At 24.7% G+C, this 22,688-nt stretch overlaps 1 long non-coding RNA gene across 3 annotated transcripts in view; it reads left to right on the plus strand.

The window, feature by feature from the left end:
• Positions 1-2,227: 2,227 nt before the first annotated feature.
• Positions 2,228-22,688, plus strand: part of LOC114125306 (uncharacterized) — a 29,164-nt gene continuing 8,703 nt past the window's right edge. For all 3 annotated transcript variants that reach the window (XR_007605478.1, XR_007605479.1, XR_003592512.2), the window contains exons 1-2: positions 2,228-3,087; positions 22,306-22,574. This is a non-coding gene — a long non-coding RNA (uncharacterized LOC114125306). The remainder of the gene's footprint in view (positions 3,088-22,305; positions 22,575-22,688) is intronic.

The raw sequence follows: 22,688 nt of genomic DNA on the forward strand, positions 1-22,688 counted from the left end.
TATCCACAAATTTGGCCATTTTTGGTGCATGGAGGCCAGAAGGCTACTATACAACTTTTTGATTTCGATGCATATTAATCCTATACCTATTGTAATATCAGTCGGCTTTATATGGATATAGCATGTCCATAATGTAACCAGTTTGAGTAATATTTTCGATTCAAGTATTTTATATACAATTTTTTCTTGTATTTTATACGATATACGATTTAATTTTAGGAAGTATCGAGTATTTTGTATTGCAATACATTTTTAGTCTATGTATCGAATATTTCATTAAATTTTTTCATCTAATGATAATCGATACATTAAACATATACACTAATTTCACATTTCTTTTTAAAGATAAGTAATTATCGTTAATAAAAATAATATTACTTAGTTTAGGCCTTTTTTTTTCATTAATATTATGTAGTGGTTAGTGTTGACTTGTTAAGCCGGTTTTACACGACTCTTATACTAGGCAAATAATCGACGATAATTGTGTTTTACGAATCATATTGACTTTATGAGGTAAGAGAGATAATTAATCATAAAAAATATTAAAACTATTTTCAATTCTATTTTAGTTTTTCGTCTATTTTAGCAATTTAATATTCGCTTTACACACACATATACACACATCCAAACAGACATGGTTAGATCGGAACGTACAATGACTAGTTGTCAACGAATATTTATAGTATGTATGTGTAATATATCTCTGAAAAAATTTGTTTAACCATTGAACATTGTTACTATCATTACATTTTATAATAAATTATTGAATTATATTGATAATTGTAATAAAATAAAATATAATTTAGTTTAATTTTATTATTACATACTAGTGATTTGTGGTTTTCATAGTATGTCTATTTAAATTTTTATAACAGTTTTGTTTGTTAATAAAATATTGCTATACATATACCAAATATATATTATATATATATATATATAATGTTGACATATGATGAAATTACTTATACTAAAAATACTTTTATTTTAATGTATCGAACATCAAGTATCTAAATACTTAAAATGAATAGGTAAGTATTGAATATCTAGTGTAATACTATACTTCGAACACGAGTACTTAAGTTCTATTATCGTGATACTGATTTCTAAGTATTTTCCCTTCTTTGCTTTTCAGAAAACTGTTATAATATTATAGTTTTCTTTTTTACATTTTAGTAAAATTTTTATTAAGATATTTTGCACGGAATCCATTTGAAAATATACAGTTCACACCGGCTACAATACAATACCATTTAGTGTATATAATGTGTAAATAACATATATATATATATATATACCGTAAACACTGAACAAGCTTTTCTATTGATATAATATAGTATTGTTTGTCCAGTTTAGTTGTGCAAACAGAATGTACCAATTGTTCAATGTGCCCGCTTCACGAGAGAGCAAAAATAGCTGCTAGCAGAATTGTTGGTTGAGAAATCTTATGTCCAATTTTTATTTGGTGAAATGTACGTATTATTGTCATCACGCAAAATGTTAGAGGTTAAGCTCTTTAAAGTTGTGTTAACAAACGTCTGTGGTCGTTTGAAAAAACTGAGTATAATATGATTTGTCGGGAAATGGTATTAGGAAAGTTGTGTTTACTATTTGCAACGATTACATCCGTATAATTTTGATTCACATTCAGATAATTTCGAGCCTTATATACATATATTATACATATAAAAGGATTGCAATTTGTAATCTATTTTTTAATATCAAATATTGTGTCAAATTTTAACAAAACATAACGAATATGACAGAGAATAAAGTTCACACTTTTATATTTATTAGTCTTTGTTTTTTTGATTCATACAATTGCCTAATAAAATATTATCGTCTTGTGAATTGCCTATACATATGTATCATTCAAAAAATAAAAATTTTAATTACTTACATTAGAGTCTGTATTAGTGTTCATATTTTTATCGAAATAAATTCAAAAATGAATGTTATATATTTAATAGTTTTAAGAAATAAATTTGAGATACTAATCGAGGAAATAAAAATAAGTGTATACGCTTATAGCGTCATCTAACGTGAATCAGATTCCATTTTCGTCCGCTATTGTCGTCGTCTTCGTTTATCGATCCACTAGTTTTCAGCAACGACCACTGTAGCGTGCGGCTCCAGTAAATGCTATGGATAGGGATGAGTGTTGGAGGGTGCGCTAATGTTGGTGATTGGGATAGCGAGGGGGTGGCATTTCCAGTACATTGCAGTCCAGTATAATACCGCTCGATTGCGACATGTGGTTGTACGCGATTTTTTCTACGAATTTCTAAAAAAATTCACATTCTATACAAATTAACGCCATAATATAATTGTAATGGCCTGGCTGCAGTTGTATCTGTCTATGTTAAAAAATACATCGACTATCGACTGTAGTGGGCTATTTTAAATAGTTATTTAATAAAAAAAAAGTCACTTCTAATCAAAATATTGATATTTTTTTTTTGTGCTAACTAATCAAATGCATAGTTCATATTTCTTTCATAAACATTGATGTTCACCGTAAATAAAAACATATTATATGGAGTACATTATGTTATAACAATGAATAATGTACAAGTCTCCATGTCAATATTCTGTTTTGTCGAAATTATCTTCTCATTTTATTTTATTTTTTAAATTTTGATATTTATTTAAAAACATTAATTAAATAAACGTAATACAAGTATTCAAATTTTTAAAACGGATAAATTATACAACTTTTATTATAGCTATTTCTCAATTATAATCATAATGTTTATATTAATTTTTTTTTATTTATTATTCCTCTATAAATTACTTTAATAATTATTCTATTGAGTTGACCGAAAGGTTTTGAGTCTAGAATAATTTTACATTTTATTTTAACATTTTTTACTAAAATTAAAAAACAAACATATATTTATTTTGTAAATAACTTTATATTAATGTACAAATAAATATATGTTAATTAATTGTATATTAAATACATTTAATATATTGGAAAACTTAATTAATTGAATATTCGACGAAACAAAATTTAGTCAAAACATTAAAACACCGAAATCATTTTTAATGCACACAACATAAACATAAACAACATTTGCAGTCTTATAGGTGAGACTATAATGTAAATAATTTACATTATTATTATTTACAAACGTGTAAAAGGAAACAATATAATATTTAATTTTTATCCATAAAATACTTAACAGTTAATTATCATTGTAACTACTAATAGATAATGTTAACTAGCAAACATAATATTGCATAGTATTGGATAGAGAGATCATTGTTGATAGGAAAGGGTTATGATAGAAAAAAATAGCGCGCTGACATCATTCATTTAAGTCTCCCGATTTTATCAACCACTGCAAATTTTTTCGATTTTGATCAACTTAAAATATTTATATTCTATAGACACATAATCTGGCAGTATGATAATTTTGTAAAATGTTGTCCTAAATCTCGGCTCTTGGGAAAAGCGTTATCATAACAAAACCATTTCTAATAGTTAAAAAATGTATTTGGAATATATTTTTTAGCTATAGTGTCAGGATTCATGAAACATGTGTTTCGGTTCTGTTATTTAGAAAAACGTGTTATCCAATTTAAATACTCTGATGTTTCGTATTTTTATAATAAAGAATTTTCTTTGATTCCTAAACCAATGAAAGTTAAGTTAAGGTATGACTTTCGATTCAAAGAATTTACCGAATAAAATAAAACTACCGTACACAATCGTATACGAAAAACTTTCCAACTCACGGAATCCAAAATCTACATAATTTTCTTCTTTTCAAATATCAAGATGAAATGAATTGTACAAAAAAGGTTTTAAAGTATGACGATAATATGAACGTCACAACCAATAGCGTATTTTGATCTAAATTTTGGGGCAGTGGTTAAATTTATAAATTGTGTTAAGTTGACCAAAAAAAGATATTTAAAAATTGAATTTCCAAATCCAAAAGTATTCGGTGAGAAGAGTTCATTCTCCCTATTGTCCATTTATACGATTAACACGTCACTGGAGGCGTGGTATATATTTATTTTTCTTTGTGAAAAATCCAGTTTCCTGACATACTTGTATGCTATTGACCACGGCTACGGTTATTATTTATTAGTTATTAGTAGAGCCCGGATTTATATGCACTAAAAAGTATCGAAATATGCCATATAATATGTAGTAATATATACTAATAACTAATATACTAATATACTAATATACTAATAACTTATTAGTATATTAATTTAACGATTACCAAAAACCGAAATTGTAATATGCCTTTTCGCTCGGTATTAATTTTGGTCAGGTAACCTGAATATATTAATCAAGACATTTCTGAATTTCCTACTGTCATTAAATTAAATGTGAATGTCGAGAGCATAATGAAATATCCCCCTGGATTTCTACCATTGATTACTTTTAGTAATTTCCTCATAATGGATCATCAAGCGTATCTATAAATAGAATGGTCGAGCATTTAATGACGTATAATTTGAACAATATTTGGAGTGGATGAACACTGTTAATTACAATAGTTTCGTATAGAATTTGAAATTAGTTTGTATTTACTACTTTAATACCGAATATAATAGTTAACTTTACAACAAGATAATATTCGTGTGTTTTAAAGTTCATCACTTTATAGATTTGAATAATGATTTACATACACAGAAGTTGCAAAAAGTTATTTATTGCTAGTAGTTCAATAAACGCGTATAATATCTATGATTTATGAATTTAAAGAACTGCAGTTCGTCACTAGCGTTTAACGCGATTTTACAAGCTCGCATAAGTATATTATAATATAAAACAACCGGAGATTATAAAAAACCGTCTATAATAATAAAAATTATACTTTTACTATTATTTTTGAATTTTATTTGTTCCTAAATTACAACATAAAATAAATATTATACTTTTTTTAATTTCTTATTCCCGATTTTTTTATGTGAATGATTATATAACGAAATGCTCAAAAAATTTAATAATATATTGTTATATTAATACTATGTTATAACCTTTATTATATTATTATTTTAAGCACAGTCATCCATTTATACAATTGACGTTGTACACACCAACAAATATTTATTCACGATTTTCAAACGTGATTAGCCGATCATAGAAAAATGTACCAGTTCGTTTAGAATTTGTTTTTTGGATAAAAAAAAAAAAAAAATGAAAACTACCTACTTTGTAGTATTTTCTTCAGTTATCATGGCGCAAAATCCAAAGAAATTCCCACCGGAGATTTCTTTGGCAAGAGTAACAGTTTTAAGGAATTGCTATCTGTCACTAGGGATTAAACGTGTACAGTTCACGGTGAATATAAATAAAATAAAATTGAAAAACATATTAAAGTGAATATTTTTGCTGAAATTGAATTATTTTAATTCACTTTTTCTTCACACCAAATGACTTATGTCGATTATTGTCATATTTCGGAAGCTTTCAAATATCAGATGGATTATGGATATCACACAAAATATATTATATTATGAATTTTCCTTTAAATATATATATATTTGTATGTTATCGCCTATCGGTAATATATATATTTTTTTCATAATACCTGATATTATTAGTTTCAAAATATAAAACTAAATTTAAATTATCGTTGAGTATAAGTAACTCTAAAAAACTATTGTAATATATACTTATACAAATATTATAAATAATTACCTATACGTAGTTATAAGAAATAGATTAATCTAATTTATATAAAAATAAAAATACTTTATACTGTTTAATTTATTAATTTTTATATAAACATTTAAATATTATAAACTTATTATTATCGTCAAAATACACGTAAGTACGATTATTTTACAACATGATTTGACAGAAAAATTATTTCTTGGCCTGCCAACTCATTAATTTCAAAATTTCAAATAGATTAAGTTAATTGCAGTTTATGGATTTATATGTTACAGGAAATGTTGAAATTTTGGTGATGATGACAGTTCCCAGGAAATTTTGACAATTCTTAACAATATTAGGCAAAGATGTCAATTTTTTTTTAGATATTTTAATTTGATCTTTCTAATTTAAATATTACTTTAATCAAATATAATTCTTAATTATTACCCTGTCATTACCCTAATAATCAATAATCAATAAACAAATAAGACAAGACGTGTTTTTTTAACATTTTTTTTTCACTTTGATTTGTTTAATTTAAGCATTTTTACGTTAGAAAAATTAGGAACTTATCAATCCATTTTAACAAATACGTAGGTACTGCACTAAGAAGTAAGCGCACACTACTCAACTCATCGTGTTGAATGTATAGATTAAGGAGTAGGGACACTTTTAATTAAAAACATAAATATTGCGATATGCTGTGTCCCTGCGATTTTCTAATCAACCATTTTATCGATATCAGTCATTTCCCAACCTCATATTTTTAGATCACGGACAATATTGACGGTTGACGCCAAAATTGGTGGATGACGATTATGTTTTTTAGCATGTCGCCGTTGCGAGTTAGCCAATGCTTTCGTGTAAGAAAGCGATGTGTGATAACATAGCCTAATAAACTACGGAAATATGATAGTTTCTAGGAAATGATATCATTTCCTTCTGCTATTAGTAATTGTCATCATTTCCTAAATATTATCAACATTTCCGGTAACATATATAATAAATATAATACTGTAAAGAGTATAAAAACGAATAATGTAAGAATTTTGTGATGTGATATGGTAAAAATTTTATACAGTAATGTGGTTAAGTAGTTATTATTAACCATTTAACACCTATCTGAGTTGAACTATTCGAACGTTAACAATTTCAAGTGTAACTTATCATTGAAAATGATGATGTGTTAAATAGGTATGAACTTAAATATTTAATGATAAATCATTGGATAAGAAAAATGGTTCTAAGCAGACATTGTGTACCAGTCTACATTTCTAAGGATATTTTATAATTTGTTTGGGTATATAATGTAATAAATATACGTAATTTATTTTTCTAATATCAAATAATTATTATAGTGATGATTATTGTGGGTAGCCAACAGTGTCATTTTAATTTTTAAATTGAGAAGCGAACATATTTTATTGTAGGCTAATTTTAAAAGTGGTGCTAAACGATGGTTAGGTATGTAAAAATATAAAAAAATATTGAAGTAGAGCAGAAAAAGAAAAAAAGAAAGAATACACGAAAAATTTTGTTTTTATATATTTTAAAAGCATTAAGCAGAAATAATTATATATTCGTTCAGTTTTTCCAATAATTTATAACAACGTAGGTATATATATCTAATGTCGTTAATATTTTTTATTATAAACGAAAATATTTAAGTTAAAATTATATAATTTTATTTAAAATAATATGAAGGTTATAATATGTCATAGTTAGTATTGCATAAAAATTAATACATTTTGTTAAAGCATAAGTCTTATGTTATTATACTTCAAACTATATAACATGAATAACATTGGATAACATTTTAGTATTTTACTTTAAATGTATGTATAACGAGAGTAAATTATATTATTGGTTAATTAGATATATTTACTCATATAACACTAACCAATCATGGTGTTAAAGATATTATTGCTTGACAGTGAGTAATCATAAAGTTATGTTTAAGCAAAACGAGGTCAATATTGTTATGTTCAAATAGGGATAAAAACATGATTGTATTTGTTTTCCATTGATCGGGGCCCACTACCTACTATGTAATACTATGTCTATGTATAATCATAACGACACACAAAAATTAATTAAAAGTACTTCTGAAAAAAAAAGTAAAGCCACGATTAATTTTATTCATAAGCAGTAATAATTTATTGATAGAATAGGTTACCGAAAGAAGTGATATTTTTTTTTGTATACTTAAATATTTACCAATAATTTTAAAAACTATATTGAAAATATTTTCAAAGGTATTTTGGTGATCGGACAACGTTAGGGGCCGTTATTAGCATAAAGTTTGCCTTCAAAAATATTTTTAATATTTTAAATATTATTAAAGAAAAATAGCAAATCGAATCAAAGGGATACTTTTGGAAGTCATGAATGAAAAAATCATACCTCGGGAAAAGGTACACTAAAATACGTAACTAAAATATTTACCTAACACAAATTATATAGATAAAAAAAAATTAATTATTATATTATAATTCAAAAACATATAACGTAGTTTATATTTTCCATGAATTGTTTTATTAGAATTTTCTAGAAATAATTTTTTTTTTATACATACACAAATAAAAATTTTTAATTTTTTAAATTTCAGTTATAAAGCTTAGTAGGTACAGTAAACTCTCGTCCATTTACATTGCACATAACGCATGATCCTTCACAGAACAGTGATTTTAAGAAGTACAAATTAAATAAATGTACCATAACAATACTCCATATTGATATGAAATATATGAGATATCACTTCGGTTCAACTAATCGGCTTAGAGTAATAATGAAATAATACTAAATACGACATGAAATAATTTAATGTCAATAAAACATGTTAAAAGCATTTTTGTGTTAATTTCGGCCCAATTGTTTTATTTTGGATTATCTGCGGTGGCAGCGTCACCTAATTATGCGGACAATCGAGAGTTAACTGTACATGAGTTTAAGGTTCCTCATTTAATAAATATTATAATATATTTGAATGACTAAAAGTATAATGTGAATCCATATTTATTTAAAAAAAAATCTGTTTGAGGTTAGAATCTTGACAAAATTTGTTAAAATTGAGAAAATAAACTAATTGTTTTGTAGGTAAAAATTCATATAATATTTATATTTAATACATATGGCTTTATTTTATAGACAATTTTAGGCGCTAGGCTGAACATTTTGAAAATTAAATTCAAGATACCTATCAGATGAATATAATGTACAGTGGTTTAAAAATATAACAATATTATTGGATGTTTTAAAGTAAAAATAAAGATTTTTGCGCTTATTATTAGGAATTAAAAAATATTATCATACAGACTTGAAAGCTTTCCAATCAAGTGCAAATGCAAATATTATTATCTATACATAATAATATTTTAAAAAAATTAATGCATCCTACCGTATTACTAAAACAAAAAATATGAAATATCATTGGAATTAGGTATGTGGCACAAACTGTCAATCGTTACCACTCTGAATTGTTTTTTTTTTTTTTTTTTGTAAACGGTGATCACACAGTGATATAGGTACTCGATTACTGCCGATAGCCTCTCCTAATTCATTTTGAATATCGAAACGCGTAAACAGCTAGAATCTTAAGTTCGATACATTAATTACTTTTTTCGGAAAATCGTGATCAAGCTTAAATAATTGTTGTTGTTTGTCGAATTTAATTTTCAAAGCAATCGGTTACAAAACGCCTACAGGTATTTTTGGTATTGATTAATGTTGTGTCAAAGACAAACAAAATAAAAAATAAACAAACCAATACGTTTGAAATGTAGATGCTAAAATATATTTTCTCATAGGTAAGCCACGTTATAAACACTTAATTACCAAAAGCAATTATACAATGCAACAGTTTATATGTATAAGCGGCAAAGTTCAATTTATTTTGATAGTGTTTTAGATTTGTTAACTGTCTCAGACATATTATTATCAAAAGGATATGGAAATGGTAATAATATAAAGCAATTTCCTTTAAAAACAAACATTATAGAGAACCTTAAATGCTTAATAAATTTACGACTTGTTTTAGCTTTATACATTTATTAGGAGTTAAAACAGACATGTCAATTATTTGGGATAGAACACATGTCAGGAATTGTCTTTGATGCAATAAAGCAAAAGGCAGTTTTATCAAAGGAAATTGTTTTCTTTTTTTCGGAATTAAATAAGTACCTAAAGCTCTATTGTTTACTGTACACCACATTTGACTTTAATTTAATTTAAATGCAAAATTTATCTTTAAAAAATATAACGTTATTGACTGAAAATAGCTGTAAGGTTTTTGTTTTATTTTATTTTATCTAAATGATGGTACATCGTCAGTGGTTTACTGACGGGAGGTTTAGTGGTTTAACCCTCGTCCACCATAAGTAAAACATGTATAATGATTTGTTTTACTTTTATTTATTTATTTTAGATCTTAGACCACACTTGTTTTAAGTTGAACAACTGTTTTGATAATATTCAATATTTGTAGTTTTTACATTAAATACTTAAGAAAAAAATATTATTTTTCAATATAAATATATGTCTACATTAAATATAAAAGAGAGAGAGAACGAAAAATGGAGGTATTACAAATTGGAATAGTATATGATTTAAGCATTTGTCTAAAAATTATCGAAAAAATGGCATGCAGTAATTTTTATACATGATATATTTCCAAATCAAATAGTGCTCCAAACAAAAATTGTAAAATGTAGTCATTTTAGATTTTGATCAAAGTTGTTAAAAAAGTAGTGGAACGACTTTGATTATTTGATGTTTATCGTATATTTAATACGATTATTAAGTACCTATAATAAAGAATATTATCATAATATTGTGATTAAATTACTAGATACAGAAAATTTAAATAATTGTTCATTAACGTTTTGAATACGTGAATGAAATAGAATATGGCGTAAAACATAATGATATTATAAAGATTTTTTTTAAGGGGAATTTTACAGTTTGTTTAAGTTTTAAAGTGTATATAATAATTTAAATATACTAACCACTATACCTACTATATAATATAATATAATTTTCTCATTGTCTTATATTTCGATTGAAAATTAAATCAAACTATTGATTGATATTGTTATTTTTCTCATCATGTACCGGTAATCGGTATAAACTTTGAGGAAAAATGATCAAACATGTTCGATATTATTTCATACCCATTTTACATTTCTGATGGATGTATTCATTTCCTGTGTTTTTATTATCAGTTGGTCAGTCTTCGCTTACTTAAAAAAAATTAATTTTAAACTTAAATGAAATAATTTAGTAGCAAATTTCAAAATTACCAAGAAAACAATTGTATAAAAACTGATATATTTAAGAAAAATCTAATATTTGTATTGTCAACTTATGTTTTTAGTGATTTTGTTTTTTTCTGTTATTTGAGAAAAAAAATACTCTGAAAGATTAGAAACAATTGTTTGTTTGTAAATATTGATAGAAGGATTTGATAGACACGATACATAATTTTCAAAATATTTTAGCATTTTATATATTATAAAAAGATTTTCAATTTTATTTTTTTTTTATTTGTGTATAATAATGATAAATATTGTTTTAAAAAGCAAAAAAGTTGCAATGATCATCATAAATGGAATATATAGCAAACATAGTAAAGTTTAAATTTTGCAAATTTTGTGCAAACCATGAAAATTCAAAAATTATTTTGTAAATTAAAATTTCTGATACTCAATTTTTATAACTAAAACTTAAAAATATAATAAAATGTTCCGAATAAGTTCATATTAATATTAAAAAAATGAAAATCCAAAATATATTTTAAATTTATTTATTACTTGTAATTCAAATTTGGACGAAATTCGATATTCAAACAAAAGAATAACGTTCCTAATTATTTTTGTTTAATCTCTCATTGGAAATACATGCGCTGTTGTAAATGTTAATAGCACAGAGATTTACTTCAAATAAATACCTACATAATAAAATAATAATATTGGATTTCATAATTGGACGGACTCCCACCTCATACTATTCACGTAAAAAAATTTGGATTATATACTTGTCATATTTTACTTGTACATAATATTTTCATATTATATATTATGTAACATAGATTAAAAAGTTTATATATAGTAAGTTATTTTGTTGTAATTCAAAAACATTTTTCATTGGGATTTAAAACGTTTAAAAATATTTATAAAAGTACACAATTAAATTTTCATAAAATTTAAATCAATTCATAATGTTTCATAATGTTATAGTTTATATTAAATTACTTATAATATCATATAATATTTATAGCTTATAATGGTTTAAGCGTATTATAAGTAAATACTTTCGAGAAATGAAAAGAAAAACATACAAGAATATCAAAATATTATTAATAATAAGGGTATTCTAAATAATGTAATAAGAACTTTTTCCTTAAAAGCTAATAAATTATTGATTATATTTAACTTAAATTTAAATTTTAGAAACTTTTTATTTCATAAATAAACAATGAAAGCGAGAAATCGTTCATCCGTGTATAGTAGGTTTTTAAACTGTACTACGTCTTTGAGTAATGAAAACAAAATCTTTATATATTTAAGAAAAATGATTCTGATAGGCGGGAGACAAAAATAGATCAATACGACAGTACCTATCTATTTCTAAAGATAATTTATATAATACTATTATTAGTAATTTCTTAGTATGGATGGTTGAGCTAATTTTAAGCGAAAACATTTCATAGGTACAATGATACAATTAGTATAAGCTAATACTAACGTAGCGTAGAATGGTGTTAATAGCACTTAGTCTTATAAATAGCTTAGGATATTAAAACACATTTTGTTGTTTGTAGTAAATAATGTATTTTACCGACATAATAACCAAACATTTTAAATCCCAACAATAAGTTTTTTTATTTAAATTACAACATAATATATAATATCTAAAACCATAAGCTTAAAACTAATCATTATTTTCGTTTAATATCCTATTTTGTCAAAAATACAATTTCAAATGTATTTAACACCTTAACTGTGATATGACCGCCGGTGGTCGTATAATAGGTTTTTGTTATACACCAGACGTTTTTTTCATTGTCATTCCAAATTTGTATGGACTATGTTCTTAGAAAAACATTTAAAAATATAAAGAGAAAAATGTATTGCATCAAAAACGTTGTAATGATTTCAGTTACGCTACGACACTTTTTCAGCGCCACGGAAAAGATAATAATATAAAAACAAATTCATTTACGGTCGTTGGAAGTCATGTGGCATGGTAGTTGTGATCAACTATGAGCGCTGACGGATATAAACGTATACAATTTATGAATAACAGATGATTGACTTATTTATATTTATATTTTTTTTAAAAGCTTTAAGACCTACTTCATAAAAACATTGAAATAATTAATATTTAATTTTTATATTTATTAAAATTGAAAAAATATTACACATTTTGAACTCATAAATAATTGCAAAATGTAGTGCCTATGGCGAGTTTTATGAAACTTTAAACTTTAAACGTCTGTAAGGAAATTTTAGAAAGGAAGAGCTTGATTTTTTGATGTTTCATAAACTGAAATGGGTTTCTCAAACAAATCTGTCTTCTACATACGATTTAAGTATAAAAGTTAATAAAATGTAGTGCTCAAAAAGGATTTAAATAATAATAATTAATCTTGCCATAGTTCCATGTTTTAGACACGTCAAACAATTTATTTGAGTAATAATGTTTTATTACCAATGATAAAAAAATACAGTCTAATTTAACCTATGCATTTAATAAATTGTAGAAGTGATCAAAAACCTGATTTGAATATCGGTTTATTTTTATTTAAAACTTTTATTAAATAATATTATAAGCTGCTAACTGCGTAAGAATAAAATATATTCTTATCATAAAGATTGATATGGACAAGTTTGTCTTGTAAATTACTATAAATTAGTCAAAATATTTTGAAAATTTTGCTGTAGGTGTAAAGAAAATTATAATTGGATGAAAATTAATGATTGAGCTGAATATGATTCTAGTTTCTACGATTAATATTTTTCGAATATTAAGAAAATAAAAAATATGAAAATTATTTTATGATTTTTTAACAACAAAATATTTTACATATTTTCGTGTTTTTAGTACAGTTCGTATACATTAAAACGCTTATAAAAAAAATTGTGCCCGTGTATTTCTATATTTCAATGATTTTGTTTGTGTTTTTTTATTTATTTTTAAATGTAAGTTTTGGAAATCTATACTAATAATTAATATTTTTTGTATAATAATTTAATATAACAGAAGTAAAAATTAGAAAAAAAATTTGGCATTTGAAAATAGACATCAATGGTAACTGACGAGACACATTTATTAATTATTATTCTATTTTCAACTCACGAACATATCAAGAAACATATATTTATATCTTATTATTTTCATTACATATCTATTTGTTGTTTTTTAAATTATTTATAATTTTAATAACATTAAAGTGGCCAACGTTTTGTTATAATATTTTGCTGAATTATTTATTTAGAAACAATATTTGTTGTCATGATAATTGATTCTACGTGGAAAAACAACGAATATACTATATAATTTAATAATTTATAGTGAGTAGGTAATACATTTAGTTTCAAGAAATTTCTCGAAGGAATAATTCATGAGTACAGTTTTTGTCACGATGTAAAAAATACATTATTTATTTGAAATTGTTATAAAATCGTGTTTTTGTTTAAAGAAGATTAGAAAAAACACTTGAAAAATCAGAGAGAGATTTATGTTTAAATGTAGGTTTAGTTTTTCTAAATAAATATAGCAAACTCAGATAATATTATATATTTTAATGAAAATAAAGGATTTCTATTTGTAACGATAACTATATCTACGTTCATTTAAATTAATTCATTACCACTATGGTTTTTAATTAATATTATTGTACTAACGAATAACTCAGCTCACTCTCAATAGTACCTTTATTCTCTAAACACACTTTCCGTCTTAATAAAAAAGTACGATAATCATTATCTAACATACTTATTGTGAACCTAACGTCTTAGACAATCAAAATGAAAAACTAGTATGCTACGACATATGAAATTCATATATTATATTAGATATTATTACATATCATACTAATTTTATCAATACGATAAATTTCTATACGGCTATAATATTGATAAATACATAATATTTTATCTCATTCATTAAGTTTAATTATCTGAGTAGTTAACTAGAGTTTTCGTCGAAATATTATTGACGTTTTGAAAAATAATTTTGGTCAGGAAAGTTGCGTCTTTCGGGCTATGTGCGTGGATTGAATCTAGACCACACTATATTATTCTTCTAGAATGATGCGTTTAGAAAACAATATTGTCGAGAGTGAAGTATTGTAATAACAATTTATAAAAACACGTTTAAATGGCACACAAACAAAATATTTCAAAGACCAGTGTGCGACATAAACGCTGTTATATATTATACTATATTGGACATAAACGACGTACTCACACACACACACACACACACACACACACACACATACACACATTCCATAATTGAAGAATAATATTATTCGAATGAAAAAAGTTCATTATTTCAGTGGATGCCTACGACTTGGTTCCCAAGTCAAAATTACCGAATTGGTACCCGAGGAATAGTTCATATATAGGGCTGGGTCACTAGAATTTAAATGTTATAAAAAAATGCAAGTTATGTATTTGGCTTATTAAAATTATGCGAAAATATGCAATTAATATTATACAGGAAAAAACATATGAAATATAGACTGATAGACTGAAAATAAAATTAACATGTTTTAAAATTAATAAAACATTTTTCTTTTACGATCTTTTAAACGATCTTTTGTTGTTCTTATATTTACTAAAACTACGTTCGACATCACATGACGTAAAAAGTCTATCAACGAAATATACCATAAAACATGTTTTTTAGCGTTTTTATAATCAAAATTTGCAATAATATTAATTTTATTCAATTATTCAATAATATGCATTTTTTTAAAAATATGCAAAATAAGAACACCACAATTTACATCATCATGAAGTAATTCGTTTTTTTTGACAATTTTATGTTAGTATTTATTAATTTCTTATACATAGTATAATTTTGGTATAATTTTAAGAATATTTCGACTTTTTTTAAGTCATTCATAGACATTTTAAATCTTCAATGTTTCTTATTATTAGTATTTCTATAAATTTTGATTAAAATGTTTTTAACAATAATCGTCAAAATTACATACACTTTGCAAATTGTTTCGCAGTTTAAAATACATATTATGTGCAATTTTTTTATCTTAAGCTAGAAAAACTAATTCAAAGTATCTTCAAAAATCTAAAAAAAATTTGAACCTAAGTTTTTTAGGTGTTGAAAATTAAATTTTGGACTAAATTGGGCATATATTTAAACTATGAATAACTACCTATATTCATTATTTTTAATAATTTAGAATTATTTTTTATAAGACTTTAAAACATATATTGTTATATTTTATACACGCAATGATATTTTTAATTACAATGTTTTTGTTAAAAACATAATTCAATATACTGTAATGCATAAAATTAATAGTAAAATAAATTATAAATTACTTTACCTAGTATGAATATCAAAAAACATAACATAAAATATTCTTAGTGTTATAGGCTGAGCACTAATAGACTGTTTAAAATCGTTTTTAAGGTGTAGGTATACAATGATGTATTATCATTGAATTCAAATTCAAAAAACATCCATCACAGTGACCCACTGAACAACTACAGTTTATCACAGCAGTACTCACTTACCCACCTTTTTTTTTGTGCTACGTTACATAAGTCAACCCGTGAACCCAAATCCTTTAAAATGTACATAAACTATGTTATATTATATGAACCTATAAATAATTTGATTTAAATAAAACGTCAAATTTAAAACAGAAAGAACATACAAATCTAACAAACTATCGAATATACCCGGGTTTTTAAAAAAAAAATAAATAAATCGTTTAAAGGCATTATTCATAATGATTAATAATCAATTTAATTTTGGAAGTTAAGTATTATAGTTTATAAATACATTATTGAAAATAAAATAAAATAAAGTGTCTTCACTGATCATTAAATACCATGGAAACAACATCTATATTAAAATATTAATTATTGCTAGTTGGTAATAATTTGTTTGGTGAGAACAAATGTATAGTAAATAACTTACTATAGTACGCTTAAACAGCGTAGTGTATTTAGTTTTGAACATTTCATCCCCTCCTTGCCACTAACCTTACCAAAATCACATTTAATAATAATTAAATGAATATTTCTATAATTGACAGCCGAATTATACGTTTACACTTCACTAATATTTATTTACACAATAAGAATAGATATTGTAATATTTATACACGTATTTTGTTTTAGGGAACTAACCTTATTCTAGCTATTTTATACAAAACTAAAACCTGTTTTTTTCTTTTTTAAATCCATATCAGATCAAATTATATCACTTTCTATTATTAAAAATAGAATTAGTGTTTTCCAAACGAAAACTTAAGACATCATAGTCACGACGAAGATCCGTCATCCGTGTGTCATTTTCCTTTATGTTTACAAAATATAATATTATAACTTATAAGCATTTTTTGTAGGAAAAAATAAATGTCTTAGTGATTGTTCTTCAAATTTTAAGATGTAAAAGTTTTATTTATGTGTGTGTTTTTACTACTTACATCATATTATAATTAAATAAAAAATCCATTATTTCTGATATTTTTGGAATTTTTAATACTTAGATATATCATATTTACTCTCATACTCTCAATATTTACCCTTTATAATATATTCAATCAATGTTTCACCATACACTCAACTTTATTTGACTTACATTTTTTATATTTATTTAAATATTTCGACTGCTTAATTTGTTCAATTTACATTTCATTAATTGTATACATAATCATTTTTTTACCATATTATATAATAGTAATAATTTTCAATCATATAATTTTATTCACCACTTGGTCACAAATTTAAAGTTTTATATGGTGGACATAATTGTAACATAGATTACAGTATTAAAAATTAACATAATTTTTAGTAAAAAAAATTAAGTGATAATATGACCTATAAGTACGGACTGACTTGAATTTGATTTAGCTTCAGCCTAAAACTGAACGTTAAATTCTTTAGAGTGTACCATCGTCTTCAGCATAAAAAATACATACTTGGAAAAATATCCAAATCAGAAAAAAGAGTGCTAATTGAAAAAAAAAGTACCTACCTCTGCTAATATGTAATATTGTTCAAAGCAAGTCCGTAATTAGAAAAAAATTTCAGAGTGGGCCTAAAATTTTTTTATATATCTGGATACTGAACACTTGTCATTTTTATTTATAATTTATGTTAGGTAAATATTTCTACTTTTAAAAATTTCGGGGAAGGTCAGACTCCTGGACCAGCTAGACCTAGTTAAGGCCTTGGTTCCCAGTAAAATGCTGTATTCAATATTTCAATGTTACTATAAATAAAAATATTTATTCTAGATAGCGTAATTATGATTTAACTTTTAAAATTTAAATTCATACTTCCAATTTTCGGGGGTGAAAATCATTTTTGTAGGTATAATATGAATATAATATAACATGAAAATATGAAATACCTTATTATAAAGGTACGTATAGACGGTGCATAATATTATAATGAACTTAGCTACTTACCTATACTACTTGAATTCGTCTATTTGACCGGTAATTAATTTATAAATATTTGCGAGTTATGAGAGTAATGATAGCAATATAAAATATAATGTCAATATTAAATATACAAATAAGCTATAACTCATAAATTAGACATTTGTATGAATTATTTTTTATGATGGTAAATATTTGTATCCAAAATCTGAAAAAATAATTTCAATGCGTAGGTAGTTTAAGTTTTTTATTGGTCGTATAATACGAATCATCGTTTAGTGAAATATTGTCAATTTGTATACCGGTTTTATTATATAATATATTAATATATATATATATATATAAGTAAACTATTTTGAATCAAATCACCAAGTGAATGTAAAGAGTTTTATTTGGATGAAATAAAATGGGCACAAAAATTATTGCCCATAAAATGTTTTAGGGTTTATAATCAAACTTTATTTTCGCAATATGTATTCATTTCATGCGTTCATATAATATAATACGTTCAGTCAGTGAAAAAGCCGATGAGTTTTCAAATTTATTTGTTATTATTATACTGCTATTGCAACAATATTGGAAAACTTATGAAACGACACGTTTATTTTCGAATATATCCATTATATTTCATAGGTGATATGATATTTATTATTATGTTTTTAATTAAATAATAGTTTCCGATGGTCTCGGATCTAAGTCTAGAAATTGTATTTGATAAATCGTTATTAGAATTTAGAGATTTAAAAAATGATTCATCAAGATTAAGTATTATATAGGTATACCAATTCATTATGATCGAACTTCCAATGACCTATATAAAGTATATAAATAATATTAATAATATTAATTAAAACAAAACAAAATCAATACAAATTATCTTCAAAAATAATTATTTTAATATTTTGAATTTGGCAGTGTTGGATTTGAGGACTTGATAGGGTAAGAGGGTAAAAAGAGCCTAACCTTATCTAACCATCTAGCTCTTGGGACTTGGTTAATTCCTTTTAATTTACAATATTAAAAAAAATAACAAGAATAATTTATGGTAATTATTTTTAGTAAATTTAATATAAAAGATATAAAATATAACAACTTATTATAAAAAAAAATAAGTACGCTAGAATGATAATTAAAGTATTTAAAGTACTATATTTCAACACCCCCTCCCAAAAAAAAAAAAAATAAATAAAAATTACTTATTTGTATTGAACATTTTTATGCACTCACGACAATTAATTTAGAATTCAATGAAATTATTTAAAATATTGTTTTTTTCTACATTTAATACATATTAACCAAATGAATTGAGTGCCTATATATATGCTTTTAAAACCCTACATTTTTCGTATTTTGCTACAAATTAACAATAATTTAAAACTATTTTGAGCTACTTGAGATGTAAAATAACACTATTCGACATAATATTGTCATATAATCTATTATAGGTTACAACATGTTTAGCTATTGAGTATTGATTCATACGGAGATAGGATTATTTAAAATATTATTTTTACGAAATCAACTCACACTAAAATTTAATTTATTTTAATTAACCATTAGTGATAAAATATACGCTAATAAAAAGGAAACAATTAGTGTTCAACTGTGTTCTATTTTACCTCGACACCAATCAATAATCAATAAATTCTGATCATATTATGAGGATTCAACAAAATGTCGTACAAGTTCAACAGACCGTTATTGTTATAATAAAGTTTGTTATAATTTGCTCTATCGCGATTCTGGATGCGCCATTATAACATAATATAATACATTAAATATAATTCTTACGTATATAATACTCGTAAATACAATTTTTTCTAAGCATCTGTTAATTTTTAACGAGTTTTATTTACGTAACATTATAATTATTAATATCGATATAAATTCGCAGTGTGTGGGATATGTTTTAACGATTCAATTCAATCAGTTAATAAACTGAACAATGTAAGACTTGAAATGTTATACTTAAGAAATATAATTTTTAAGACATTTCTGTAAAAAGATTTTTAGTATTAATGTTCTTGAATTTTTTTTTGAAATGTCTGCATGTTATTTAAAAATGTAATTGTTTTTCTTAAAAAATAACCTAAATTGATGAATTTTGTTCCATCGAAACTATACATATTATAAATATTATTTAATTTGACATATATATGTATTTGATTTGAATATATTAATTTAAATATCCTTTTTAAACTCAATCTCATTAGTTATTAATCATTACCTATACTCGCGCTATTTCAGTAGCCAATATAAAACAAATAAATAATATGAAATACAACTACAGTATTGTCCTTTTATTAAAACATATTTTACATTAGTAATAAAAAAAATAATTTTAAGGGTTTGAATAAATTGGCGAAATTTCCATCTTAGAAATTTCTTATTTTCTTTCTAAAATCAGATATGCGTGCAACGGACGGATTGCCGAGTTCTTATTTTCATATTCATAATTATTTACAAGTTACGAAAAGCGTGTGTATACCGACGTCACATTCGTTAATATAATAATACATAAATTATTTAATAAGTGTTAGCGATAATAGGCTTATAAACCAATCTTTTTTTCCTTTTAAAGTGGCGTGCCACTTCGTTGTAGTGTGCTCCACACTATTTTAATAATACATATTTACGTATTATAATATTATAACCGTTGTGCCGTAACGACATTGTACCGATGAATGATGTATTGTCGTTTCCATTGGGGACAACAACAGATAGTTTTGTGTTGTTCCCCAAATGTTACAGTGTAACGCTCATAAATATTTTAATTTTCAACTGTTGATGATTGAGGATCTGAGAAAACGTATTTCCCCCGCGGTGTCACTCAAGCGAGTTTTAATATCTCCAAAGAGCCGCTCGACAATTATATTATATGGGTACGAAATAAAATGTGATGAAACATATTATAATATTGCGGCACCAAAAATAGTAATATATTTATATAATTTGTATACTTGTACGATGCACCTACACGGAGCTACGATACGTGCAATTCTGAGAATTCAATGAATATACACGATACCTTGATGCTCTTTAATCGAGTAACGTCAAATACATTCTGTTTTTGAACATTTCTTCGTTTGATATTCCCATTGCAGGTAAAGGATGTTTATGAATTGTAATGCGCAGCACGCCGGACGCGAAACTTTTGGAGTTTGGAAATTATTTGCATAACCTAATCTTTCTGCACACGGTAAAATCATTATAATAGTGTCACAAAAATACGTTTGAATAGAGTAAAAAAATATACATAGGTATATAATGTTTCGAATCGTCACGACTTTCACTATTTATAATAATTTATAAGGTGAACATTCAAGTATCACATAGTATATTGTAACAATGCATTTGTATATTTAAAACATTAAGTAGGTATTAATTTTTTTTCAAAGTTTTTAATTTGCTCATCTTTCCATAATCGTAAAAAATTGTAATGTTTTCTTCCCTTATATTTATCGGTTAATTCACTTTTGATTTTCAACCCACAACTAATAATGTAATCAATTAACTTAATTATTCTTTTATGGATTTTTAGTTTTTACGTTAAATCTGATAGCGAGGTATAACACCGTAAAGTCAAATCTTTTCGAAAGGCTCTAATATATGTTTCGTTTGTAGATACGAGGGATCGATGTATCGATCAACTAAAGGTAACGAAAAAGTAGTTTTATCGATTCATAATCCTGGTATCTATCTACACTAATTAATAATTTATTTATCAATAACTATCACTATACTGTTTATTACATAATACCCGCTCTTTATCAAGTACTAACATATAACCACTGAAAACATAGGTTCTGAATACAAATAACCGATAATTTACGTTCAGTACTATATAAAATGTATGTTACAGTTATTTTATAATACATAATAATTATATTCAAAAAAAAAAAAAGAATATCATGTATTTTTTATACGAATGTTTTTTTTTTTAAATATAAAATAATTTGTAATTTGTAACTTGAAAAATTAAATTAAAACTAAATTATATTTTACCGAGTTAAATGCATTTATTGTTTTGTTTTATTAGATAATTGTGTAATAGACACAAATGAATTCAACAAATTCAGATTCAAAATAAAAATGTGGGAATATCGAGTCCATCTAGGAAACTTATTCAAACGTTCATCCGTCTAGATTCTATAGATTCTTGATGGTATGGAGAAAGGATGAAAAAGAAGAAATCGCATCTACCGAGCAATGGTAGACATAACCGCATAACCAAAATACAGAGTAGAGACAAAATCTCGGTGGGATGCACAAAGTTCAAATCAATGAAGATAATTTTATATAACTTATGTAACTATCGCTAGACTTCATTTCAGATGATATTTTATGTATAAGTATAAAATATATGAATACTAGATTACGACGAACGATAAGAATATATTATTGTATTGTAATTTAAATATT

Source organism: Aphis gossypii, chromosome X (genome assembly GCF_020184175.1).
Source record: "Aphis gossypii isolate Hap1 chromosome X, ASM2018417v2, whole genome shotgun sequence".
Classification (NCBI taxonomy): Eukaryota; Metazoa; Arthropoda; class Insecta; order Hemiptera; family Aphididae; genus Aphis; species Aphis gossypii.